This window comes from Sminthopsis crassicaudata, chromosome 2, assembly GCF_048593235.1.
Source record: "Sminthopsis crassicaudata isolate SCR6 chromosome 2, ASM4859323v1, whole genome shotgun sequence".
In the NCBI taxonomy this organism is placed as follows: Eukaryota; Metazoa; Chordata; class Mammalia; order Dasyuromorphia; family Dasyuridae; genus Sminthopsis; species Sminthopsis crassicaudata.
In genome coordinates, this window is record NC_133618.1 from 469685992 (window position 1) to 469712076 (window position 26085).

At 38.9% G+C, this 26085-nt stretch overlaps 1 long non-coding RNA gene across 1 annotated transcript in view; it reads left to right on the forward strand.

Moving 5' to 3' along the window:
- Positions 1 to 26085, forward strand: part of LOC141557444 (uncharacterized) — a 92280-nt gene that overhangs the window by 42159 nt on the left and 24036 nt on the right. The window contains exon 2 of the long non-coding RNA XR_012486791.1: positions 24875 to 24978. This is a non-coding gene — a long non-coding RNA (uncharacterized LOC141557444). The remainder of the gene's footprint in view (positions 1 to 24874; positions 24979 to 26085) is intronic.

Genomic DNA, 26085 nt, shown 5'->3' on the forward strand with positions numbered 1-26085 from the left:
AAAGTTCTGTATGATATCACCTGGAAAAAATGAATTTAGCTCAGAAAAAATGTTCAGGGTAGGTGCTACCAGAAGACTATGAAAAAAATGTCAAAAAACTGTGGTCCCAGTGGAGCATTTTATTGTAAAATCAACATTGCATCAGGAAATAGCTGAAAATTGATGTTTCATAACAATCTTAATAGTAATGGTAGTAATAATTAATAATAGAAACATTTACATAACACTTTACAGACTATAAAGTGCTTGACATGTGCTATCTCACTTGATCTTCACAACACCCCTGGGAGAGAGTCTTCCTTTTACAGATAAAATGAGAATGATTCAGATGAAGTAACTTCTCCAGGGTCACATAGCAAGAAAGTGTCAAACTGAAGTTTTCTTGACTTCAGGTCCAATATTCCTATCTTATTTAAACTGTGTTGTGAAGATCAAGTGTGATCATTATAAAGTGCTGTGTATGAGCTTAGTCCATAGTAAATGCTATATAAATATTAGCTATTATATGTTATGTATATAATATATATTATATGTTACTAAGTTTGTTTGGGAGACATCAGTAGCTTTGTACAGGCTTCTGTGAAGGGCTATAAGGATCTCAGATGCCATTAGGCTGACTCCCTCCTGTTTGAGGTAGGGAACTATAGAGTTCCTAGAAATTACCTTTTTACACATATTATTCCATTCACTCCTTGCAATGACCCTGTGAGGTAGGTCACCTATTTTACAAATGAGGAAATAGGTTAGAAAATGCCAAATGATTTCAAGGAGAATCAATCAAAGGAACTAGGGTTATCTAGCCTAAAGAAGATTTTAGGAATTCATAGTAACCATCAACCAAAATCTGAAGTACTCTGATGGAAGGAGGGACTTGGCTGGTTCGTTTGATCCTGGAATACAGAATGAGGAACAATCACTAAAAGTTGTAACTAAATTCAACAAACATTTAGAAAGCAATAATGTGCAAAGCAGGAGGTAGAATTCCATAGGGATTAAATCTGGGTCCAGTCTTTGAGTTCAGGTTCTGTAGCTGAAACAAACTTGCTGTGTGACCCTGGACAAACCACTTAGTGAGTCAAGAGACTTTTTAAGAGTATACGTGTCACATGTTACAAGGGAAGGTTTAGTTCTGAATTATTACAAAAAGTTTCCACCCTGAGAGCTACCCATGAGGATGAACTCTCAAGTCCATATACTCCCTACTTCTTACTCTCCCCCTGCCACCCCATGCAGAGTCAGGGCTCTGTGCTATTTGCTAAGGATTTAAGAGCAAAAGTTAAATAGACCTTGCCCCCTAAGAGCTCTGGACACAGAATCTAGAAGACCCGAGTTTAAATCCCTCCTCAGATATTTACTAGCTATATGACTCTGGACAAGTCACTTAACTTATCTGTGCCTCAGTTTCCTCAAATATAAATTGGGTTTTATGGCCATTTAGGCCCTTTCCAGTTCTCAACCTATAATCCTTTGTAACCCATTGCTCAGACCTGACATTCGTAATTAGTAATGGACTTGGTTCAATCTTGGGTATGAACCAAGTGATACTCTCCTTTTTTCTTGTATTTCTATTCAATATTTTTCCTGGGACATTAGAATTTGTTAGTTACTGAAAAGATAAAAATGCCTAAGTTGCAAGCACTCAGGCTAACAATGCACAAAATATGACAGGCTTTATTTAACACAACAGAAAATGCAGACAAAATAATTTTGGCTTAACCTAAAAAGAAGTTCCTAATAACTAGACAGATTAAAAAGTGGGTGTTATTGCCATCTGGGGGAGGGGGTTGGGGGAGGAAGGGAAAAAATCTGAATAGAAGTAAGTGCAAGGGATAATGTTGTAAAAAATTACCCATGCATATGTACTGTCAAAAAATGTTATAATTATAAAATAAAATTAAAAATTAAAAAAAAAAAAGTGGGTGTTAGTCCTAAGTAATGTCCATTAGGACTACATCTTAGTTCAAGAGACTTGGTTTCAAATTCCAGTCTCTCTATGGTTTAGCCACAATCCTTAGTAAGTCTCTTCCCTTTTAAGTCCTCCATTTCTTCATAGGTAAAATGGGGATAATGATCCTTGAACTTCAAATTTCATAGGATCAATATGAGGAAAGTGCTTTGTCTGGTGCTATGTAAATATGAATTATTATTACTAGTATTTTTTCTAGAATGCATACTATAAGAAAAAGAGTAAAATAAATTTTAAAATGTTCTACTTTGATAATTTTCTGTGGGTCATAAGAATGAACCTGGGATCCAAACTGTGCAAGAAGTTCCTGGGCCCTGACGTCCTAATGTGGAAAGGGTCAACTTTATATGGTCTCAAGCATCTCATCACAGGAAGTCATCAAATGGAAGCTGAATGTCCACAACTTAGGGATCATACTTTCATAAATCTAGATCTGGAAGAGATCTTAGAGACCATTTAATCTAATCTCTTCATTTTATGAAGGATGACCTAAGGAATAGAGAGGCTAACTAATTTGCTCAGCTTCCCTCTAAGTAGCAGATACACTGAGGTTCTCAGATTCCAACATCACAATACTGCCTAGGATGTTCAAAAGGAGAGTCCTGCTCATAAAATATGACAGGCTTTATTTAACACAACAGATAATGCAGACAAAATAATTCTGGCTTAACCTAAAAAGAAGTTCCTAATAACTAGACAGGTTAAGAAATGGAATAGGCTGCCTGAGAAAGAAAAAAGATATAAGATAAAACAGAAAATAAATGGGAGAAGAGATGAAAGATGGGAAAAGATGGAAAATGAGAAAAGAGAAAAAGAAAGAAAGCAGATTCTGGAGAGAAGAGCACTATAGATATCGAAATTAATTAATGTCTCTTAGAGGTTATTATTAAGGTTAATAAAGATGAACCTCCATGGGCCAAACTATACAGTCTGATTTATCCATTAAGAATTATGTGCAGAGGTCTATGTTAAGCACTAGAGGACATTAAAAGATCAGAAAAGACATGGATATCCTGTAAAGTTCTGAGAACCTATCAGTCTAGGTAGTATAACATGATAACAGTAGATCTATATGACATTTAAGAACCAATCTAGTTAAGGATAATGAGACCAAAAACATACTCATCAAGTAATGAATGGTTTCAGGCATTATGAGTTCATGAAAATTGTTTATCAAGAAATGGAGGACTCAGAATCTCTAGAATCATAAAGCCCTTGTTTTGAATCCTAGCTTTGACACTTACTGTGTCTGAGATCTCACCACATCACCTCCCTTTTCTAATCTCCACTTTGATCTATTCTCTCTCTCTCTCTCTCTCTCTCTCTCTCTCTCTCTCTCTCTCTCTCTCTCTCTCTCTCTCTCTCTCTCTCTCTCTGCCTCTCTCTCTGCCTCTCTCTCTGCCTCTCTCTCTGCCTCTCTCTCTGCCTCTCTCTCTGCCTCTCTCTCTGCCTCTCTCTCTGCCTCTCTCTCTGCCTCTCTCTCTCTCTCTCTCTGTCTCTCTCTGTCTGTCTCTCTCTCTGTCTGTCTCTCTCTCTCTCTGTCTCTCTCTCTGTCTGTCTCTCTCTCTCTCTGTCTCTCTCTCTCTGTCTGTCTCTCTCTCTCTGTCTCTCTCTGTCTCTCTCTGTCTCTCTCTCTTTCTCTCTCTGTTTTTTTTTTTTTTGAGGCTGGGGTTAAGTGACTTGCCCAGGGTCACACAGCTAGGACGTGTTAAGTGTCTGAGACCAGATTTGAACTCTGGTCCTCCTGAATTCAGGGCTGGTGCTCTATCCACTATGCCACCTGGCTGCCCCAACTTTGATCTATTCTCAAAGGATGTTTTTGAAAGGAAAGGAAGCTTATCTGTAACAAAAATATTCATAGTGGCTTTAGTCAGAATAGAAAAAGAATCCAACTCCAGACCTCTAAACCATCCATGTGTCCAGACTTTGGGGAATGACTGAGGAAACTGTGGCATATGAATATAATAGGAAATTATTGCACTACAAGAAATGACAAATATGAAAAATAAAAAGAAATATGGGGAGAATTATATGAAGTGATACAGAGTGAAGGAATACAGAACAAAACATATGCAATGACAATTGCTGTCTGTTTAGAAAAATGACAGCAAAATCCAAAATAATATGTAGAAGAAAAAGAACTCAAAGTGGGGCCCAGAAACAAAAAGTTTTTTTTTATTATTTTGTTATTTTGTATGTGTAAAGACAGGGATTGTTCCCAACTCACATGATGTAATAATAGGATATACTCTCACAAAATGAAATTTTAATGCATTATTTTAATGCATTCTCACACCTTTCAAAGTAAGTGGACCTTTTGATTGATTCAGAAGAGAACAACAATCTCAACAAAAAAAAAAGAAAAAATGGGCCAAGTCCTTGTGGAGCTTTGAATAGAATGTTAATCCCTGGAGAGTCTAGGAGTTCAGCCTAGTTGGATGAAACTATTTGGGGTGAGTGTTCTTTCTCCTTCCTCCAGCCATTAAACATTTAACAGTGGAGCTACTTGCCCAAAAGGAAGAACCACACACAACAATTAGAGAGCAATTTAGAAAGAATTTGAGTTATAGTTGAGGGATCTCATACACACCTACATAGCCCTGACACACAGATATTGAAAGGCCATCATTCATGGAAGAAAGCAGGCTCAAGGAGCAATATTTCTGGCAGCAGAAAAGTGAGATAGCAATGGACTCAAGGGAAAGATAGACCTAGAAAAGTCAAGAGTCTGGAAAGGACCAGACCCAGAAGTCTGGTTAAGTACCCTATCTAGCAGAGTTGGGAAGGGAGGAATGAGAAGCTTCTACCGGAGAAAAGAGACTTCCAGACACTACAATTCCAGAATAATGATCAGCTTTGTTTCCTGTACATATTGTCATCACCATTATATTCTAAATATGTCCCCATTCTTAAGGTCACTGTGTGTTTACAAATTAAGAAAGATGTTTTTGCAGCTACTGCTCTAGCTATGCCATTTTTGTGATTACATCTACAGGTCGATTGTTAATGGGAAGCACAGGAAGGGGTTCATGAGATATATAATTTTAGGAATTGATATCTTCAAACTTATGGGAGTAGCAAACTCTAAGGAAATACAACTCATTGGAGCAAGCACAGAGATATGATACATATACATTTTAAGAAAAGCTAATTATAGCAAAATCTGAAGAAAAGATGATTTAGAAAAATGAGAGATTTAGAATTATAGGATCAAACACAAATCTTGATGCTGCTGCTTAGACCCTGTGTGATCTTGTTCAAATCATTAAATTTATGTGGGCCTCCATTTCCTCTTCTGTAAAGAGAGATGGTTGAACATCTTCAAGATGTCTTCTGGCTCTAAATCTATAATCCTTTATGAAATAATATGTAATTTATTGCTCACATGTCTATTTTCAAAAATTATTTTATTCAAATCTATGTTCTTTGTTGAGAGTTACAAAGTAGAAGGAGGGATTAATTAAATAATAAGATGTGAGTTTGGGAGTCAGTTATCTCTAAGATCTCTCCCAGCAGTGACGTTCTGGCCTCTATAAGTCATTTTCAGGCATTGTTCTTTGAATTGCTGGTTTTGACTTGATGCCAATATGAGAACCAATGCTACAAGTATCTTCATCCCCAGTGGCCCCAAAAGAGAATGATTTCTCCCAAAAACTCATTTTCGGATTTGCCTAGCTGAGGCTACAGAGTAAATATATTCATTTGTTTTATAATCCCAAGCCAAATTTCAGTTAATCAGAGAGCTTCCTGCACATTGATAGGCTTTTTAAATGTTAGAATGTTCATGTGTTGGATGCATAAACTGCCAGCTTTGGAATTCCCTATACTAATGAAACTGATAGTCTGAGTAGCAATAACAGCAAAATTATCTGTGTGAATGTGTATGTGTGTATGTATGCACTTATATGTCAGCATGTTGTTTACCCCCAATTGAATGTAAATTCTTAGAGGAATTATTTCATTTTTGCCTTTATGTTTTCAGCAACTGGTACCATGACTGGTATATAGAAGGCATTTAATAAAGGTTTGCTGATCAATTAGTGAATCCATATTACACTTCATTTTTATCCAAATCAGTCTATTATTCTAGTCTGCGGAGAACATTTGGGATGCCAATAATGTTTTCCTGCATATCCCTCCAAGATTTATTATCTTCAGATTTGATAACCAAATAATTGGTTAAAAAAAAAAGGTTGAATAGTACAAATCTAAGAAAAGAAGCCTATGAAATTACTACAGATATCATTTCAACTGGCCACTATTCCACTAAATCCACTTGATCCATCATTTCCATTTCATAACCCAAACTGATAGCAGAATTTAAAAAAAACTACAAATCCACTATAATGCTACTTGTCATAGATGCAAAGTGGTTTGTTGATTAGTGCCTAAGAGTAATTAGAAGAGAGAGATTTGGGTTATGGATCCAAGCCCTGTTTCTATTATTTTATGACCATGGACCAGTCACTTCTTCATGTGAAAAATGCTTCCTTCATGAGTTATTCTAGGAACAAATTAGATAATAGACATAAATGTATTTTCTAGCAATAACATGCTGAATGAACAGAATTATGATGATTCTCAGAAGGGGAGAGATCCATTTCAGTCATGTCTTACTGTCTATGACCCCATTTGGGATTTTCTCGGCAAAGATACTGGAGTGATTTGCCATTTCCCTTGCCATTTTTCTCATTTTACAAGTGAGTAAACCGAGTTAAACAGTTAAGTAATTTGCCCAGGTCACACAGCTGTGCCTCTGATACCCGATTTGAACTCACAAAGTTGAAGCTTCTTGACTTCAGGTCCAGCATGCTTTCCACCCTGCCACCCATCTGCCTACTTTACATCATAGCTAAGTTTAAAACACTGATTTTTAAATGTTACATTTAATGCAGTCATTAAATGTAAATGTAATTTATTAGGCCAACAATGTAAATAAGAAGTGAGAGAGTAGCAGAGATTTCTATCAGATTAAGTACCAATATAATCTTACTACTTGGAAATTTAGGAGATATGGGACTATCCTTGGGAATATGGGGCTAGTCTTGAGAAACAGATAGAGCTACCTTTCCCCTCGATGACAAAGGCAACTCAAGTCATTGAGCATCATTAAATAGTATGTGTACTATGTGCCAGGCAATGTGTTAGTTGCTGGAAACACAAAGGAAGAAATGAAACCGTTTTTTCCTTCAAGATGGTTATGTTCTATCAAGTGACAAAACAGGTAAGTATATAATAATATATAAAATTAATTACTGGATATGGAGAGAAAGGGTATCAGAAGTTGGTTGGATCAGATAGAACCTCATGTAGAACATGGTGGTAGTTGAGCAAAATTCTGGAGGAAACATGAGCTCTGGGAGAGTGTATTCTAGGCACAGAGAAAAGAGAGAAATGTCACGTGTGAAAAACAGCCAAAAGGGCAGTTAAGGTGTACTAGAGAATAAGTGAAGGAGAGTAATAAGAGAGAGCAGGAAAGACAATTATGAAGGACTTTAAATGCTAAAGGGAAGAGGATCTATTTAATCCAAGGAGGACTAGGAACGCACTGGAAATTATGGAGTGGGGGAGAGACATGATGTGATTTGTACTTTATGAAGCTTCTTTTTGGCAGGGAGTTAGATGGGGAATGGATTAAACAAGATAGAGACTTGAGGCAGTAAGATCAATGAGGAACCTATTGCAATAGTTGAGATGAAAACGAGGATGAGGACCTGAATAAGGTGGTACCTAAGTAACTGGGAGGAAAGGGATACATTTGACAGATGGTGTGGAGATTGAATTGACAAGATTTGATTGAGGTGAAACTGATAAAGTTAGAGCACAGGGAAGGACTGGGTCTGAAACTGAAGATATAATTGTGATGTCTAATAAGGTCAAGGAGATACCAAAGAGGAAGAATGTGGATTCAGGGAATTGGAATGAAGAGGAAGTAACTGGGCATTCTGGCATCTGGTGCAAATTCAGTTGCAGAATTATAAAAATATCTACAGCCCAACCGTTTCTTTATATGATTAATATAGATTAGACATAGAGGTCTTGGAAATTGAAGAATCTGGGTGCCAGACTCTACAAATGTCAGGATGTGGAGTGAAGAAGGAAAGGAACCAAATTAAACTTATTGGGGAGAAGAGAAAGTGGCTGAGAAGTTCCTAGATGCCAGCAACAATGATCGGGACAAGATGAAATAAATCTTAAAGGAAGAGGAGTGATTGCTGGGTCAAAGTGGCAATGGGGAGCAAGGGATATCCCAGTTCTTGCTCCTGATCTTATGGGTCAAATGGAGGCATAAACCTTGGATGGATGACACGGAACATTGTGGTATCATCAGGAGAAACTGAGTTTCTTTGAGCACCATGGGATGGAAAGAATCTTGGAGGAAGAGGTTTGGGGTCAGTCTTTTATTATTTGTTTTTATAATTCTCTGGTGTAGGGAACTCCTGGTAAGGAAACTCCCTTTACCACTGCAGACCAGCAACTGTTTTGCAATTTAGAATCTTTGAGGATTGCCTAGGGATACTGAAAGGTCAAGGATTTGCCTAGTTTCAGAGAGTTCATGTCAGAAACCACGCTTGAACCCAAGTTTTCCTGGTTGCAGTAAATTATCTACCAACTCACCATAGCAGCCTCTCAAAGATTTATATAGATTTGGGGAGGGGATTAGGAATGGGGAGGAACTTTGTAAATAATTTAATCCAACTCTGACATTCTACAAAGCAAGAAACTGAAGCCCAGAGAGATCAAATGACTTGCCTGGCATCAGGTGAATGCCGAACAAGATTTAAGTTTAGGTCTGATCCTAACTCTAGTCATTCTCTGCACCCTAACTCTCAGAGTAGAGTATAAAAGAAAGACAGTGGAGAATAGTTACTGAGGTAAGGTTAGTTAAAGCTGAGTTTTCGTGAGTTTAGTTGTCTGCTTCCCTGGTGATCCAACGCCACACATACACACACACAGCTTCCCTGTCCATCCCTATATTCAGAATAATGTAGGCTCCAGACCAATCAAGGTTTTGTAGGGGCTAGAATGGGATGGGAAAAGCACAATCCACTCTTCCCAGGTAAGAATTTATCTGGAAGTGTTGTTACTATGGAGGTGATGGTGATCATCGTGGTGTGGTGGTTGTAGATTTTGTTGTCTTCTCAAGGAATGTTGTGATAGCAAGAGATGGAGATGAGGAAGATGACAAAAAGGAAAAGGAATGGCAGCTTAAGATCCTGTAAGACCAGTGAGTCTGTTTATATAAAGGTTAGGTAGGGGAAGAAAGAAAGAAATGAAAGAAGGGATAGATACCAAGGGAAAAAGAATCCCTGCCCGGAGATATGGGCTTGTGGGGGAAGAATGTTAATTACCTGAGTCTTTTCCATCTCTGAACAAAGGTACCTTAACTTGGTCAGCTTCTGTGACTAATTTTCTGAACATGGTTGAATTCTGTAACTAGTGTCTGTTCCTTTAATTGATCACTTCTATCCAGTCTGTGCACCAGAAGCATAGGCTCATAGTTTTCATGCTAGAAAGAGACCTTAGAACATAAAATGTCAGAACTAGAAGAGACCCTTTTCCCCAAAATGTCCAAATTGGAAAGAACCCTAGAATATAGAATATAGGACTTTAGAATGGTAGTTTTCAAAGTAGAATGAATACATTCCCATGTTATATACAAGATTGCTCAGTGGAATACAGGTAGAAAATATTATTATTTTTATTTATTATGTAAAATTAAGCTTTACTAATATAACATTGATGGTCTACATGTCAGACAGCCAGAGTACATAAGGGAATTTATGGAAAGAGGGAGAATTCCATATCCCTGAGAATTTGACAGTGGAGCCCTCCCTTATTTATTTATTTTCATTGAATTATAACATATTGCAGGGTATGTCTGCCTAGAGAAGTAGTTTGTTAATTATACTCCCTACTTTAAGTGAACCCTCATAAAATAGACAAACTGCATAAAAAGATCTTGCAAAGTAAACCTCCAGCTGAAGATAACACTAATAATATAAGCATAATAGCACACAAAAATGGGAGACATTTTGTCAGTCAGTCATGCCACAAAGTAAAAACAATCAATCTAATCAGATCTGGCAGGAAGGCAACCAAAGGATTTGAAATTTTCAAGGAGATTATCTGAAATATATATATATATATATATATATATATATGTATGTATGTATTTACATCTATAACATGTCGACTTTGTGCCTTGAGATATTATTTAATTAAAAATATGAAGACATCACAATTAGCAAGTCATTTGAAAACTAAGTTTTTACTGCCAAGCCAAAGAAGCATATCACCTACCAAAAAAAAGGTCAATTCTAAGCATTTAAAAACATTGGAAATGGAATTTTCTCACCAAGGAAAAAACATCCCAAATAAAGAGTTTCCATCCATTTGTTTAAAAATATAAAAATATGACATTTTTTATTCATTTGTAAGAACAACCAATTGACATCAGGAATGATGGAAATTTACTAGAGAAGTATCAACAAAAACATTTGCATTATTAGGAGATGATATTGAATCATTAACATCATGATTTTGTAAGGGCAACCAATAAGGCATATCTTCCATTTGGAGTTAGATATCTTTGAGAAATGCTCTTTTCAGCTATTAAACCCAAGCATTAAAAACTAAACAGTGAAATAAACTGAACTGAAGTTCAATCCTTCAGATTGTTGCATAATAAAATATTAAACAAGGTTTTCAAAAATAATGAGGTACACATGTTCAATCATATTGCTCTCATATTGTTAACAAAAAAATTTTTTTGGTGAGAGCAGAAAATTTTGGACATTTAAATAGAATATTATCAAATTATGTTTAATATTATTTGCTTTATTTTGCCTATCTTAAAAATTATACTCATGTGTGTCTTATAACATATATCATATATGAACATGATAAACATGCAGAACACAATGTACCCAAAAGCACATGCTAGTCATGTTTAATTGATAGGATTGGATGATTAAAAAGGTTTAGAGAGATGACTGTCTTAGAATATGGAATATTTGAACATAGAACATTGAATATCATTGTAGTCATCCTAGAGGGAAATCTTTAGTGGAAAGTATTTGTCCTTGGCCTGGAGCTATTCAATATTTTTATCAGACTTGGATAAAATAATAGATAACATACTTATCATATTTACAGATGACATGATGCTGAGAGGGATATCTAACACATTGGATAAAAGAGTCAAGATCTAAAAAGATATCAACATTCTGCAATAACAGGCTGATGATGAAATTCAACAGGGATAAATATAAAGTTCTACATTTGGGTCTTTAAAAATCAAGTGCACGAGTTGACTAGACAAAAGTGCATATGAGAAAAATTAGGGGGGCTTTAGTGGACCATAAGCCCAATATTAGCCAGCTATGTAATATAACAGCTAGAATGTGATTTTAGACTTTAAAAATAGAATAGATAGCATAATAACTTTGCAAATGAGTAAAATGAAATCAGTGACAGCCCCACTTTCATTTGTTCTGGTCATACTACATGTTATTGAGTATTGGGTGCAGCTCTAGATCATATATTTTAGGAAGAACATCAGCAGAGCAGAATCCTTCCAGAAGAAGACTGCTAGAGTTATGGGATGACGTACACCATACAAAAAGGTAACAAGGTACACAATAGATAAAGCATTGGGTGCAGAATCTAGAAGACCTGAGTTCAAATCTGGCCTCAGATACTAGCTGTGTTATTCTGAGCAAATCATTTAACCTGTTTGCCTGTTTCCTCAACTGTAAAATGAAGTTAATAATAACATGTATCTCTCAGTGTTATGATGATCAAATAAAATATTTGTAAAGCACTTAGCACAATGCCTAACTCTTAGTAAGTATTTAATCAATGTTTCTTCCTTTCCTCCTTCCCGCCCTCTTTTTCTTCCTTCTTTCTTTCTTTCCTTCTTCCCTTCCTCCCTTCTTTCCCTCCCTCTCTTCCTCCCTTCCTTCTCTTCCTCCTTCTCATCCTTTCTACCTCCCTCTCTCTCTCCTTTCCTACTTTCCTTCCTTTTTTCCTTTCTTTCTTCTTTCCTTCTTTCTGTATAAGTCAGTTAAAGGACCTAAAAAGCATTTCAATTGGAGGTCTAAGGGCCACATGTTCACTGTTCTCAAGTATTTAAAAAGCCATTATGGGGAAGAGGGTCAAACATTGATCTGCTCAACATCAAAGAGCAGCAGCAGCAAAGCATAAAAATTGCCAAGAGATAAATTATAATTTAATGTAAATAAAAACTTCCTTCCAATGAAGATGCCTGAAATGTAAAATTGGTGACCTATGCTCATAAAGCATTCTTGGATATCTTCAGGTCCCCATCTTCTGCATGAAGCATTTCCTCATTCCCTCAATAAGTTCCTTTCCCCACAAGCTATCTTATAATTAATGGCCTTATATTTATTTGTAATTATTCTCTTTAAGTGAATGCTATAATTATTTACTTCTTCTTGTTCAGTCATATCTGACTCTTCATGACCCCATTTGGGATTTTCTTGACAAAGATTGTAGAGAGGTTTGTCATTTCCTTTTCCAACTGATTTTACAGATGAGGTAACTGAGGCAAACAGAAGCTAAATGACTTGTCCAGGTTCACACAGCCAGTGAGTGTCTGATTCCAGATTTGAACTCATGAAGATGAATCTCCCTGATTCCAAACCCACTGCTCTATTCATTGGGCCACCTAGCTCTCCAAATATAAAAATATATATGTGTCCTTATTTTCTCTCCCACCAGAATATAAACCCATAATATAAGATTGTTCCATTCTTTGCTTGGCACATTGTAGATGCCTAATAAAGATCTGACTGATTGATTTAATCAGAGTCTCGATTATTATTCATCGAGGATATTGTTGAAAGGAGTCTCATTTCCTTTACAGGTTGGACTAAATGCCTAAGAGATCCCTTCTGGGTCTGAGATTCTGTGTTTCTATGAATGCCAGAATAGAGACTGATGCAACAGGGACCCTTAAGCTCATTTCCCTGATTTTAACAAATAGGGAAACTGAGACACAGTGAGATAGGTCTCCGGGTTTCCATTCTAGTATGGTTTTCAAGATAACACACTACTTTTAGGATGAACTCTCATACACACACACACACACACACACACACACACACACACACACACACACACACACTATGAACTTGTGGTGCAGATCCTGAAAAAAGGTGGCAGGTGGAGTATTCTTTCAGAGACAAAGCCTCAGGGATCCAGGGCAATTGGTTACAAAACAAAACTGCTGGAGGGAGAGAACCAATCAGAAAAGAAATAGAGCATGCCTGGTCAACTCACAGCTGAGAGAACCATGATCAATTCTGCCACTGCATTTTAAAAAGGACCGTGACAAACTGGAGTAAGTTCAGATAATGGTGGCAAGAATAAGGAAATGATGGGCTCCCACATTTTGTCCAACTTAGGACTGGCAGACAGATAACAATAGAGGCATTTACAGCCTGTCTCTCATGACAGTTCCTTGAGCTAAGGAGTACAAACATTATGCCCATTTTATAGATGAAGAAATTGAGGTTTAAAAAGGAGCTATATGCCCCAAATCACACAGCTAATAAATGGCAAGGCTCAATTCTAGGTTCAATCTCCTTCCCCTTACACCGAGCAACTTGAGACAAATGACTTGAGACACAGGTACTAACAGAAGAGTAGAGTGGATGTACCTACTGCTGGTTGCCTGCTTTTCCTCCCCCAACCCGGTTCCCAGAGATCGGGCTTTTTGGTTGCAGCTTCCTGGCCCCCAGACCCCACTCATCCTCCTCTCTGAGCATGACAGCTGAGCCATCAGTCGCCTCAGCAGCTGCCACTACCTCAGCCCTCCAATAAATTGTGCGCTGATTCTCCAAGTGATAGATGGTGACACTGGAGTTTGATAACACATATCTTGTGATTCATTAGAAGCTTTCTTTGGATGTTGCAGAAAGAGCAGAGAAAGGCACAGGAGGACTGGGATATGGCCAGCTTGGATCTCTGGCCAGAGTATAATCATGACCCACAGACCTCTTGGAAATGAAAATATTTAGCTTGAAGCTCAAAGAACGAAGGCCACAATGCTGGGTGACTTGGATTTGGGAGAGTCCAAATAATATTATATCATCAAATGCTAGAACTCAGAGGGATCTTTCTTAGAGCATATGTAGTTGGTTTTTGTTGTCTTCTTGTTTTTGTTTTTGTTTTTTTGCTCAAATTTTTTTAAATATTTATATTCCTTTTTATTTACAAGATATATGCATGGGTAATTTTTCAGCATTGACAATGAGCGTATATTATTAATCCATAAAGCAGAGAATGTCAGATATTTAGATGGAGTTTTATAATATAGAATCTGAGGACAGAGAACATAGAATGTTAGAACTGAAATGGATTTTCAACAAAGAATGTTAAAATCTAGAACTTAAAATATTAGAGCTTAATGGAATCTTAGAACAGAATGTTAGAAACAGATGAAACTTCAGAATAGATGATGGTAGGCATAGAATGTTGGATCTTGAAAGGGACTTTGGAACCTATAAGAATGCTAAAACATAGATTATGGAATTATGGAATATTAGACTTGGAAGAGATGGTTGAACAAATAGTAGTGCTAAAAGAGACTTTAGATCATAGAATGATAATAATAGTTGACATTTACATAATTCTCTTTAGATACATTATCTTATTGGGTTCTGTCAACAATCCTGTAAAGATTAATAACATGAGTATTGCTATTCCCCATTTTACAGATGAGGATACTGAGATTTAACAGATAAAACGATAGTTCCCAAATAGAATGTGAGCTCCCTGAGGACAAAAATCATCTCCTTTTTGTGTGTATGTTCTCAGTATTTGAACCATAGTAAATGCAGATCCTGTAAGTGTCAAGAATCACAACTAAAAGCCAGGGCTTTTCTGACTGCAAGAATTAATTTAGTTTAACCTTTTTAGTTTTACTGATGATAATAATGATGGTAGCTAACATTTATAAAGCACTTACTAAGTGACATGCACTGTGCTACACTTTACAATCATTACCTCACTTGATTCTCACAGCAACCCAGGGAGGAAGGTACTGTCATTACCCCATTTTACAAATTAGGAAATTGAAGCAAACAGAGATTAGATGAGTTGCCAAGAATCACCCCATGAGTAAGCTTATGAGGTTGGATTTGGACTCAAGTCATCCTGATTCTAGTTATCTTCCTTGCACAGGTGAGGAAACTGAGGCAAATGGGGATTAAGTGCCTTGTCCAGGATTGCATAGCTAGTAGGTAAGGCCAGATTGAACTCAGGGATTCCAGATCCAGGTTTGCTGCTCTACCCTCTGTGCCACCCTGATGCCCCATTGAAGAGATTGCAGAGTTTATACCACAAAGCTAGTTCCGGGTAAAGCCATGGCACAGGCATCTCGACTACCAAACCAATTGACAAATATTCTTTGACTCAGACAAACTTTGTAGAGGGAGAGAGAACCTTCAGTTTTGGGGAGACAGAGGGGTGAAAGGTGAGGGGCAGGGATAGGGTAGGGGAAGAGGTGATATCTCAAAGAAGGAAGTATGGAAGAAGTGGTACCTGAGCTAGGCTTTGGTAAAAGTACTTTTAACAGGAAGGAAAGAAGAGGGAGTTAGCTCTGGTAACAAGGGGCTTTCCCTGTATACACACCCAGAGAGAGGCTGGGAGAGAGAGCGGTACAGGGACATGGCAGCTGCTTCATCCACATGGATGACTTGCCAAGCCAAAGGCCTTTCCCTGCAAAAACATTCATCCCCATCACTCTCTCTCACACACACACACCCAAAAAAGTAGAGAATATCACACTTTAAGTCCCTTTGTCCCTCAGCTGGAAGGAGTCTAAGAACACAGAATGCCAAGTGACCAATCAATCCACACTTAGGAAGTACCTGCTCTGTGCCAGCCACATGAAGCAGAGAATGCCAGCTGTTAGAGAAAGCTTAGAATATGGAATTTTAGACTTAGAGATCAAGTAGGCAAAACAAGCCATCTTTTTACAGGCAAAGAAACTGAGGATCAGAGATAGAAAATAATTTGTCCAGAATCATAAAGCTAAGGGACAGAGATTTATAGGATTTATAAGATCACAAGAACTGAAAGGGACTTGAATTATCCCTTTAGGGTACAAAGAGTCCTTCCTATGGAGTATGTTCCTTGGGGTTTTGACTCATTTTTCTTCTGGGAGTTTGTAATTTATGTCAATTGAGCTTGCAATGGCTCTCTTTGGACAGTATCAGGAAGTGAGGGGAGAACACAGTAGGCACTAAACGAATGCTTATTGACAAGGGAAGTGTCAGGTCCAGAAAGGGAGGTAGCCCTGACCATGAGTGCCAAGAAATAAGGTATTGGTGCCCACCAGGGTCTGGACCTAGCCACCAGTCTATAGGGGAGACTTTGGGGTCCTGGGATTTGGGGCTTTCAGATCTAGTTGGAAATCGGGAGCCCTGGGTTTCCAAAAACTACGCTTTCTCAGGAACCTCAGTTTCTCCCTCTCGGGAAGTTTACTAGGTGATTGTGATAAGGGCTCTTTCCAATCACTCCTGCCAAGGCCAGGGGTGGGTGAGGGGGATCTGTCATTGTTGTCTGCAGTTCTGCACTCCCTTCCCCACCCCCCAACCGTGCCACGTCTGCTTCTGCCCTTTATTGGCAGAAAGCGCCCGTTGTCAGGGAGCCTATCGGTAGGATGGGGTCTGGGGCGTTGCTGGGAGGATTATCAGATATATTTGAGTCTTTTTAATTAAATTCTTGCAGAATGAAATTCAGCGTAACACTTCCAGAAAATCCATTCATTATTCTGCCAGCCACTCTTCCGGGTATCATTGTTCCCCCTTGTCTATCAGCCCAGCGATCTCTCTATTGGGGCCAGCACACAGCGAGGCATATCAATAGGGAGGCACACGCAGGGTTTAATGAACACCCAGAGCCCAACGCTAAAGCAATAACATGGGCTCATTCTTCCTCCTCATCTCACGGTTGCTGAGCCCAGGACAGGGAACCCAGCCAGCTGCTAGGCAGGCCTCAATGGCCCCAGACTCCCCCAAAATGAGGTCTTGGACTCCACCATACCTTCTTTCCTTCAGCCTCTACGGAACTGGGGCCTCCTTATTCTCTCAGAATAACCAGGGTCTCCTCGTTGGGTCAGATTCCCTCAAGCTTTTGTCTCCTTGTCCATGTTGGATTCCCCAAACTTAGGCACCCTTGTCCCTTGGGCTCCCCTAAACCATTGCCTCCTTATTCTTTAGCCCATCTCTCCGAATGAGTGAATTCCCCAAACTGGGGTTCCTTTATCTATCAGACCTTCCCTGAGGCTTCCTTGTCCCTTAAATGTCCCCCAAACGAGACTTCCCTGTCCCTCAGACTCCATCAAATGGAGACCTCTTTGAGCATTAGATTATGCTTCCAAAATGTCCTTTGTCCTTAGAAAACAGAATGTTGGGATATTAGAATTCCCCAAATCTAGGTTCTCTTTTCCCTTAGATTTCTTCCAACTAGGACCTCCTGTCAGTCATACTTCCCTACACGAGGGCCTCCTTGTCCTTAAGAACCCCTCCCACAAGCTTGCGCTGGTCAGTTTCCCAGGACCTGGCTGAATCCTCCGCTGCCCAACACCCTTTCCTGTCTTTGCGGCAAAGACATTTCTCCAGCTTTGGCAAAACATTCCCTGGGAGTAAGGAGTGGTGGCGGTGAGCTGTACAAGGTCGGTGTAAATGAAATTAGTTCAAGCAGCGGCCAGTGGACAAAATTAACACTATAAATAACGTGGGCTCCATGGGGGTATGGGGGGGGAGAGGGAGGCAGGAGGAGAGATCTCTTTTTAGAAAAAGGGGAAACAGCTCTCGCCACCGATGTTTTCATTTTTAGTTTCCATGTTATCATTGTTAAGTGTTCATTGCCGCAGACTCCATATCCTGAACGCTGCAGAGGAGAAGAAAGAAGGCTTGGATTTTTTTAATTAAATCTGTCTGTTATCTCAGCTTATTGTTATTAAGTGAAACCCATTAGCAATATGTTAGGTTGCAGGGATAGATGGCAGAGCCTCCCATTAGCTTATAATTTCAGAAAGCTCAGAATCAGGGTCCAGGACCATTGAAAGTAAAAATACCCCCTCCTAACCCAGCCCACCCCTAATTCCCATCTAACTGAATGCATAGAATTATAATGACCAAAGGAATAGAAGAAATAGAGGGAGCTTTAGAACGGGAAGGAACCTTAGAACTCAGAATGGTGAAATAGAGAATATATTTATTAATACATCTGTTATGCAATGAGGCTGCTTAGTGGCTCAGGGGGTTTGGAGCCAGGAGGACGTGAATTTGAATTCTGCCACAGAAATTTACTAGCTTGGTAGCCCTGACCAAGATACTTAACCTCTCTAAGCCTCAGTTTCCTTAACTGTAAAAAGAGGGATAATACACCCTATTTGTTGTCAGGATGAAAGGAGATAATATATGTAAATTACTTTGCTAACTATCCAAAAGAATATATATATATATACACATATATATATATATAATTATACATATATATGTTATATAAATGACAATTATAATTAGGAAACAGTGCCTACCTTCAAGGAAATTGGAATGTGAAGAGGGATAGGATGGGTATGCAAATTAGCATTGTGTAATGGAAAGAATACTAGATTTGGAATTAAAGAACTTGGGTTCAAATCCAGCTTTGCAATTTATAATAGCAGGATGGTCTTAAGTAACTCCCAATTCCTCTTGGTCTCAGTGTCATCAATTATAAAATGACCTTGAATGTTCCTTTCATCTGTAAATATGTAAATCTATGAGCCCATAATATTAAATATAAGACAAAAAAATGTGCTAGGACCCAAAGAAGAAATCTGGACAGAGTACAGAAGTGGAAAGATCTGGCTGAGATTGAGGAAGAGCTGGTTCTGGTTGGCTAGATTACAGACATTCTAAAAGGAAGTGAAACCAGCTAGATGGCTTGGAATCAGAAACACTCATTCTCTCTGAGTTCAAATCTGGCCTCAGACACTTAGTAGCTGTGTGATCCTGGGCAAGTCACTTAACCCTGATTGCCTCAGTTTCCTCATCTGTAAAATGAGCTGGAGAAGGAAATGGCAGAATCTTGGCCAAGAAAATCCTAAATGGGGTCACAAAGATTCTGACATGACTAAAACTACTCAATGACAAAAGGAAGTGATCTGTAAGGAAGGAAAGATAGAAAATATCCTGATTATGTAATACCAGGCTAAGAAGTATTTTGTCTTAGAGACACATAGGAGCCACTGAAAGTTTCTGATATTGGGAGCGTTCTCTTGATAGCTCTGTGATTGGAAATGAAAGAAATCACTTAAGAGGGATTGTCCAGGAGAGAAGTGAGGAAGGTCTCAACTGGAGTAAGTAGCAAGAATGGAGAGGAGGTAAGGGATCTCACAGAGACAGAGTAACAACTTTGCCACTTAGCAAAGAGGGAAGCCTCAAGAACGCCTGAGGTTTGAGGTCAAGGTGAACGGTGTACCATCAGCAGAAACAGAAGGCACGCAGGTTTGGGGGACAAAGGATGTGTTCAGTTTTGCATATGTTGAGTTTGAAATGTTGGCAGGACATCAAGGTAATGATATCTGGCAGGCAGTTAGAGATGCAGGTCTAGAGCTCAAAGGAGAGATGAAGACTGAACAAACAGATTGAAGAACAAAGATGATAACTGAAAATATAGGAAGGAATGAGATCTCCAAAAGAGTAGAATGTAAAGAGAAAAGAGAACTGGCCTGAGCACGGAGCTGTGGGACAAGAGGAAGGATGATGAATCAGTGGAGATCAGAAAAGATCAGAATCAATCATCAACATTTATTAATTACCTATCATATGTCAAGCACCATCCCACCTGCTAAAGATTCAGAACCCCAAACAAAATAAGCCCTGCCCTCAAGGATTTTTCCTTCTATAAGAAGAAATGAAACACTTAAAACATATATAAGTAAATACACATAGACCCAAAGTAAATCATGAGTAATTTGAGGGCTAGAAAAGCACTACCAATTGGGGGGGGGGTGTTAAGGGACAGGAGGGTAAGGGAGCAGAAAAAGCTACATGGAAAAAGTAGTGCTCGAGCTTTGAAGGGAGTTCTAAGAATTCTAAAAGGTTGAAAGTGAGGAAAAAATGCATTGCAGGAAACCAAGACAGTCTGTGCAAGGCCACAGTGACAGGAAATCCCATGTTTAAGGAATATCCAGTAAGCTAGCTGGGTACAATGGGCAATGCATGAAGGAAAATAATGAATAATTAACTTGGAAAGATAGTTGGAACTAGGCTGGGAAAGATATTAATTGCCAAAAGGAGGAATTTGTGCTTTGTTCTAAAACTCCTAGGGAAATGCTGAAATTTAATGAGCAGGGAATGACATGGTCAGACCATAAGTTTTAGGAATATCATTTTGGAAGCTGTGTGGAGGATGGATTATGGAGGGAAAAGACTGTATCATTAGGATGTTATTGCAATAGTCCTGGGAAGAGGTAAGTGAGGCCTGAACTAGGGTGATGACCATATGAATGGATAAAAGGGGATAAATGAATAGGAGACTATATCTTGTTGCAAGTCAAGGAAGGAGAGAATATACAGAACTATAAGGTGCTCAGCAGTGTCAAATGCTGTAGAAAGGTCAAGGTTCATAAAAACTAAGAAAAGGACATTGAATCTGAAAATTAAGAGGTCACTGCAAGATGTTAGGAGAGAATTTTTAGTAGAGTGATGAGGATAGAAAACAGACGGTGGAGATATAAAGAGTGGGTGGGTGGGTGAGGAAGTGAAGGCAGCAAGTGTAGCCAACTCTTTTTAGAGGATTGTTTTTCAGGAAAAAGATGGAAAATTAGATGATGGTTTGAGATGTTAAGACATTCAGAGATAGAAAGACAAGAGAGACTATTTTAGGCAGTCAGGCAGGGAGACAGAGAGAGAAAGAGAAAGACAGTGAGACAGAAAGACAGTGAGACAGAGACAATTACAGGGAGGCAGAAAGACATAGACACAGACACAGAGACAATTATAGGCAGGCTAGGAGACAGAAACACAGACACAGAGATTACAGAGACAGAGAGACAAAGAGACAGATGGATACAGAATAAGACAGAGAGCAGAGATAGAGAATTATTGATTAAGAGAAAGGAGGGGTTAGGATCTAGGATACCAGGGGAGAGACAGGTCTTAGCATGAATGGGGGGCTCTAACACCATTGTGAAGGAGTAGAGGATGAGTGAGAACCTAAAGAAGCTTGCAAAAGTTCATGATGAATGATTTTAGCAAATCTAGCAAAGTAGAAAACAAGGTCAGCTGAGGAGAAGAGGTAGAGTGGAGGAAAGGAGAGAGGAGAAGCTAGGGAATAGCTGCTAGGTGGAAGGTGATTGGAAGTCTTATCAGAGAAGTGATGACAATAAGTGTCCAGTTGAGATTCAGTAATAAACCCTGTTTGATGTGAGAAGTGAAAAAGGGAAGTAGGAAAGGGACATAGACTTCAAAAGTAAATAGAATTTCAAAGGTCTTTTTTATTGAATGTGCAGAGTATTTCACCCAAACCCAACTTCACAGATATCTAAGCTAAGTCTCAGAAAGAAGGAAAAAGGTCAGATATAGGAGGGGGAGGGAAGAAGGAAAGCATCTGTGCCCATTAGCCATACCTTACACCATGTCGGGCTAAATGGAACACAAATGAGACAAATACCAGGAAGTGGTTGAACTTCTGTTTCTAAGAGAAAAAGGAATCCCCCATCTCATAACCTATAAGATTCTTATATTTCCCTTTGAGAAAGCCTGTGTGTAAGAAGACATGAAAGTGAGATGGGTTTTTTTTACATAAAACCATCCAAATAAGAGAATCCTGAAATTAAGACTTTTTTTAAAGGCCCCTTGAATAATGTAAGAATCTCCTTTGTCAGACCCTTAGTGAGTCATACAGCTTTTGCTCAAAGAGACACAATTTCTCTGGGACTCAGTTTTTTTATCTGTAAAATAGGGTGCCCAGATGATCTCTAAATCCATTCTCACTAACAATGCCATGATGAATGAATGACATGGTGGCTGGTGACCAGCTTTTCACAATTTGCTTGTTCCACTTCTGGAGACCTCTGATTATCCCACAAAATTCTTCTTTTTTTGAGCCAGAATGTGCTTTCTAGTAATTTCCCATGTTCTTTATAAATCCTGCACCTGTGTAAATGTGCTGAGTTTGACACAATAGTAGTCTGACTTATAGGATGAAGTCTAAACAGAAGAGCAGAGAGCAAGTGTTCTTTGCTTCTAACTAGTACATTGTTCCAATTGGAATCATAATTGTTATTACTGCCAGAGGCCATTATGAGACCTGGACCTGAATCCTGGCACTGCAGCTCACTAGGTTTGGGCTTGGAGAAGTTATGTGTTCCTACATTCTGGGTCTCAGTTTCCCCATCTATAAAATCAAAATTTAGAACTAACTAATCCTTAAGGTCCCCTCCAGTTCTATTAGCTGTGTGACTACCTACCTAATCCTGTTTACCTTAGTTCCTCATCTGTAAAATGAGCTGGAGAAGGAAAGGGCAATCCACTCCAGTATCTTTGCAAAAAAAAAAAAAAAAAAAAAAAAACCACTCTAAACAGGGTCACAAAGAGTCAGGACTGAAACAACTGAACAATAGCAACAATAACAACCAGTTCTAAATTCTGCAATAGCAGGAATAGGGATTCCTATTAAATATCAGATACTGCACTAGAAGTTTTTCATAAATATTAGCTCCTTTGATCCTCACAACGACCCTGAAAGGTAGATGCTATTATTTCCCCTTTTCACAAAAGAGGAAATCAAGAGCCAAGAAGATGTAAGCATCTGAGGCTGGATTTCACCTTAGGCATCTAGGTGGTGAGGTGGATAGAGTGGAGGACCTAGAGTTAGGAAGTCCTAAGTTCAAATATGACTTCACATGCTACTTGTGTGACACAGGGCAAACCACTCTGCCCTGTTTGCCTCCGTTTCCTCATCTGTAAAATGAGCTGGAGAAGGAAATGGAAGACCTCTCTAGTATCTTTGCCAAGAAAACCCCCATTGGGGTCAGCCATGACTGAACCACAGCCTTCTGATTCCAAGTTCCAGTATTCTGTCCCCTGCACCACCAGCTGTCTCCATTACTTTGTTAGCTTTCTCAATACCATGATCCTGAGATCTGTATCTCCAGAGTACGCATGTTTTGGACTAGAGCTGAAGCCGCCCCACCCCGACTCCCCCCTTCCTCTCCCCCATCTGCTACCCCTGGCTCCCAATAATTCAGAGCTTTCAAGGTGGTGGACATCTGCAGAGAGGGCACTTCCAACCCTGGCTCAGGACAAAGGAGGAATGTGGAAATTGTAACAGTGTGTGACCCCCCCACCCCCCAGCTGCATCTGCTCCCCACCTCCCTCAGAGGGGTTCACGCATCAGGGAGCGGGAGCACCTTCGAGCTCCAGGATGGGGGAGGGAAGGAGAGGGTGACTGTACATCACTCATAACTCTTCCAGAGCCTGGGGCCCAGCTCCATTCCTGGTTGCATGATTTACAGATCACCCCAGCCACGAGCCTCAGCTTTCTGACCTCCTTGAGAGTAGGGAATTACCTGGTGACTTTTTTCTCCCCTCCTTTGATGCCTCTTTCACCTGTTCCCCAGGGCTGCATTGGGCTCCTTTCCATTGCTGGAAAGGCTGATTGCGTGGCAGCTGGCTGGGGCTGTAAGACTGAAGTCTGTTCAGTTCTGAATGACTAAGCCAGCCTGGGATGAAAGGACAGAGACTTGTAGGAGAGGGGCCTTCAAAGTCAGTCCAGTGGTTCCCAGTTCGGAGGCCACAGACCTTGAGGGATCTTCCAGGTTAGAATGAATCCAAGTACTCACCAAGCATCTGGCCTCGGAGGTTTGGTGACCCAGACTTGTTAGTACTTGTGCATCCCTTCTGTGCATGGGGTAAATAATGCAAAGTTCACAGAGAGGGAGACAAACAGCATCATCTGGCCAATTCTTTAACTGTAGGGCCCCTGTCGATCTGCTCTGGTAATAGCTCCTAATAACAGTAACACTTATCGTGGGCCAGGCTATCTCGAGTGCTCATTCAGATTTTACAACTACCTGGGAAGCAGGTGCTATTATTCTCCACATTTTACAAATGAACAAAAGTTAAATGATTTCTCAGGGCCATGCAGCTAGCTAGTGTTTGAGACTGGATTTGAATTCAGGTCTTCCTCATTCCAGACCTAGTACTCTATGCATTGTGATATCTAGCATGGAGGAAACCATGTTTGGACCCCAAAAAGAAGAAAATGTATACATCCATACTTATAATTCATATGCTACCTAAAGGCATGTACTTATATCTACGTCTAGATATATGCATATATGCAAATATGTGTATATGTATATATAAACACTGTATGTATAAATACATACACATATGCACAATACACACACGTGTGTCTTGACCTGAGATTACTTTTCTAGCAATACTTTTTTTTTTAATGAGGCAATTGGGAGTAAGTGAAATGTCCCAAGATCACACAACTAGTTAAGTGTTAAGTCTCTGAGGCTGTATTTGTATTCAGGTCTTCCTGGTGCCAGGGCCAGTGCTCTGTCTACTGTGGCATTCAGCTGCCCCTTTACTGGAGATTTCATGTGCTTGTGTAGCTACAATTCCCCTAGTTAGGAATCTCCCTCAGCCTATGAGGGAGGGAAGGAGGAAAGCATCTGTGCCCATTAGCCATACATTACAAAATTACATATGAATTTTACAATTATATATTTTACAAATTGGCACAAATGAATAATATGATTACCATCATATAGAAATCCATGAAACTTTTTTTAGTGTTAAAAAGAGATTCTTATACTCAGAAGTTTGGGGTGTGCTAATCTAGTCCCACCTTTTAATTTTACAGATGAGAAAAGTGATAACAAGAAGATATGTGACAGCCCCAGGATAGGATTGTTGGAGAACCAGGATTCAAACCCAGCCTGTGGGAGTGAAGAGCATGGATTTGAGGTCAGAGTTCAAAAGCTGAAATGCTGCTACCACTCTTCTGTCAGTCAATATGCATTTATTAAGTTTTTACTGTATAGCAGGCTTTGAGCTAAATACTAAAAATATAAAGAAAAGCAATAATAATTCTTATCCTCAGGGAACTTACATTCTAACAGGGGAGACATCATGTAAATATCCAGATACTTGCATGACACATGTGTGTACATTCATACATAGAAATATAGTGTATATATGTATATACACATGTATGTATATATGTACCCACATATATATACCCAGAGAATACAATACAGGAGTATATTGTGTAATAGATAGATAGATAGATAAATAGATATAGATATCAAAGAATAGATGTATGTATATGTAGAAGAGAACAAAAGAAAACTGAGGAAGCAAAGAAAAACTGGACAGCTATGAAAACAATGAATAATATTTATTAATATAGATTTTCTTGAATTGGAAAATTATTGCTTTATATTGAATCCTCTCATGTTCTGCATTTATGACAATGTTTTTTTTTTCTTCTTGTGTATTTAAGTTTAAAATAAATTTTAAAACATATGAGTGTACATATGTGTGTATGTGTGTATAGAGGAGATAGAAGGTAGTTTCAGAGGGTGGACACTTACAGGTGGAGAGGGGTGTGAACTAAGAAAAGTCTCCTGCAGAAGATGGGATTTTAACTGAGTTTTGAGGGAGAGATTCTAAGCATGGGAGATAGTCAATGAAAAAATAGGGAAATGGGAAATGGGGGTATCATTTGTGGGGAACAACAAGTGTATTTTTCTTTTTAAAACCAGTATTTTATTTTTTCCATTTTAAAATAAATCCAATTTTTAACATTCACTTAAAATGTTTTTGAGTTCCAAATTGTCTCTTTCCCTCTCTGCTCCCCTCCCTAAGATAGCAAGCAATTTGATATAGGTTATATATGTGCAATCATGTAAAACATAATAGTCATGTTGTGAAAGAAGAAACAGAATCAAAGGAAAAAATGGTGAAAAAATAATAAAGTCAAAATTGTATGCTTTGATCTGCGTTCAGGTTCCATAATTCTTTCTCTGGATGAGGACAACATTTTTCATCATGAGTCCTTTGGAATTGCCT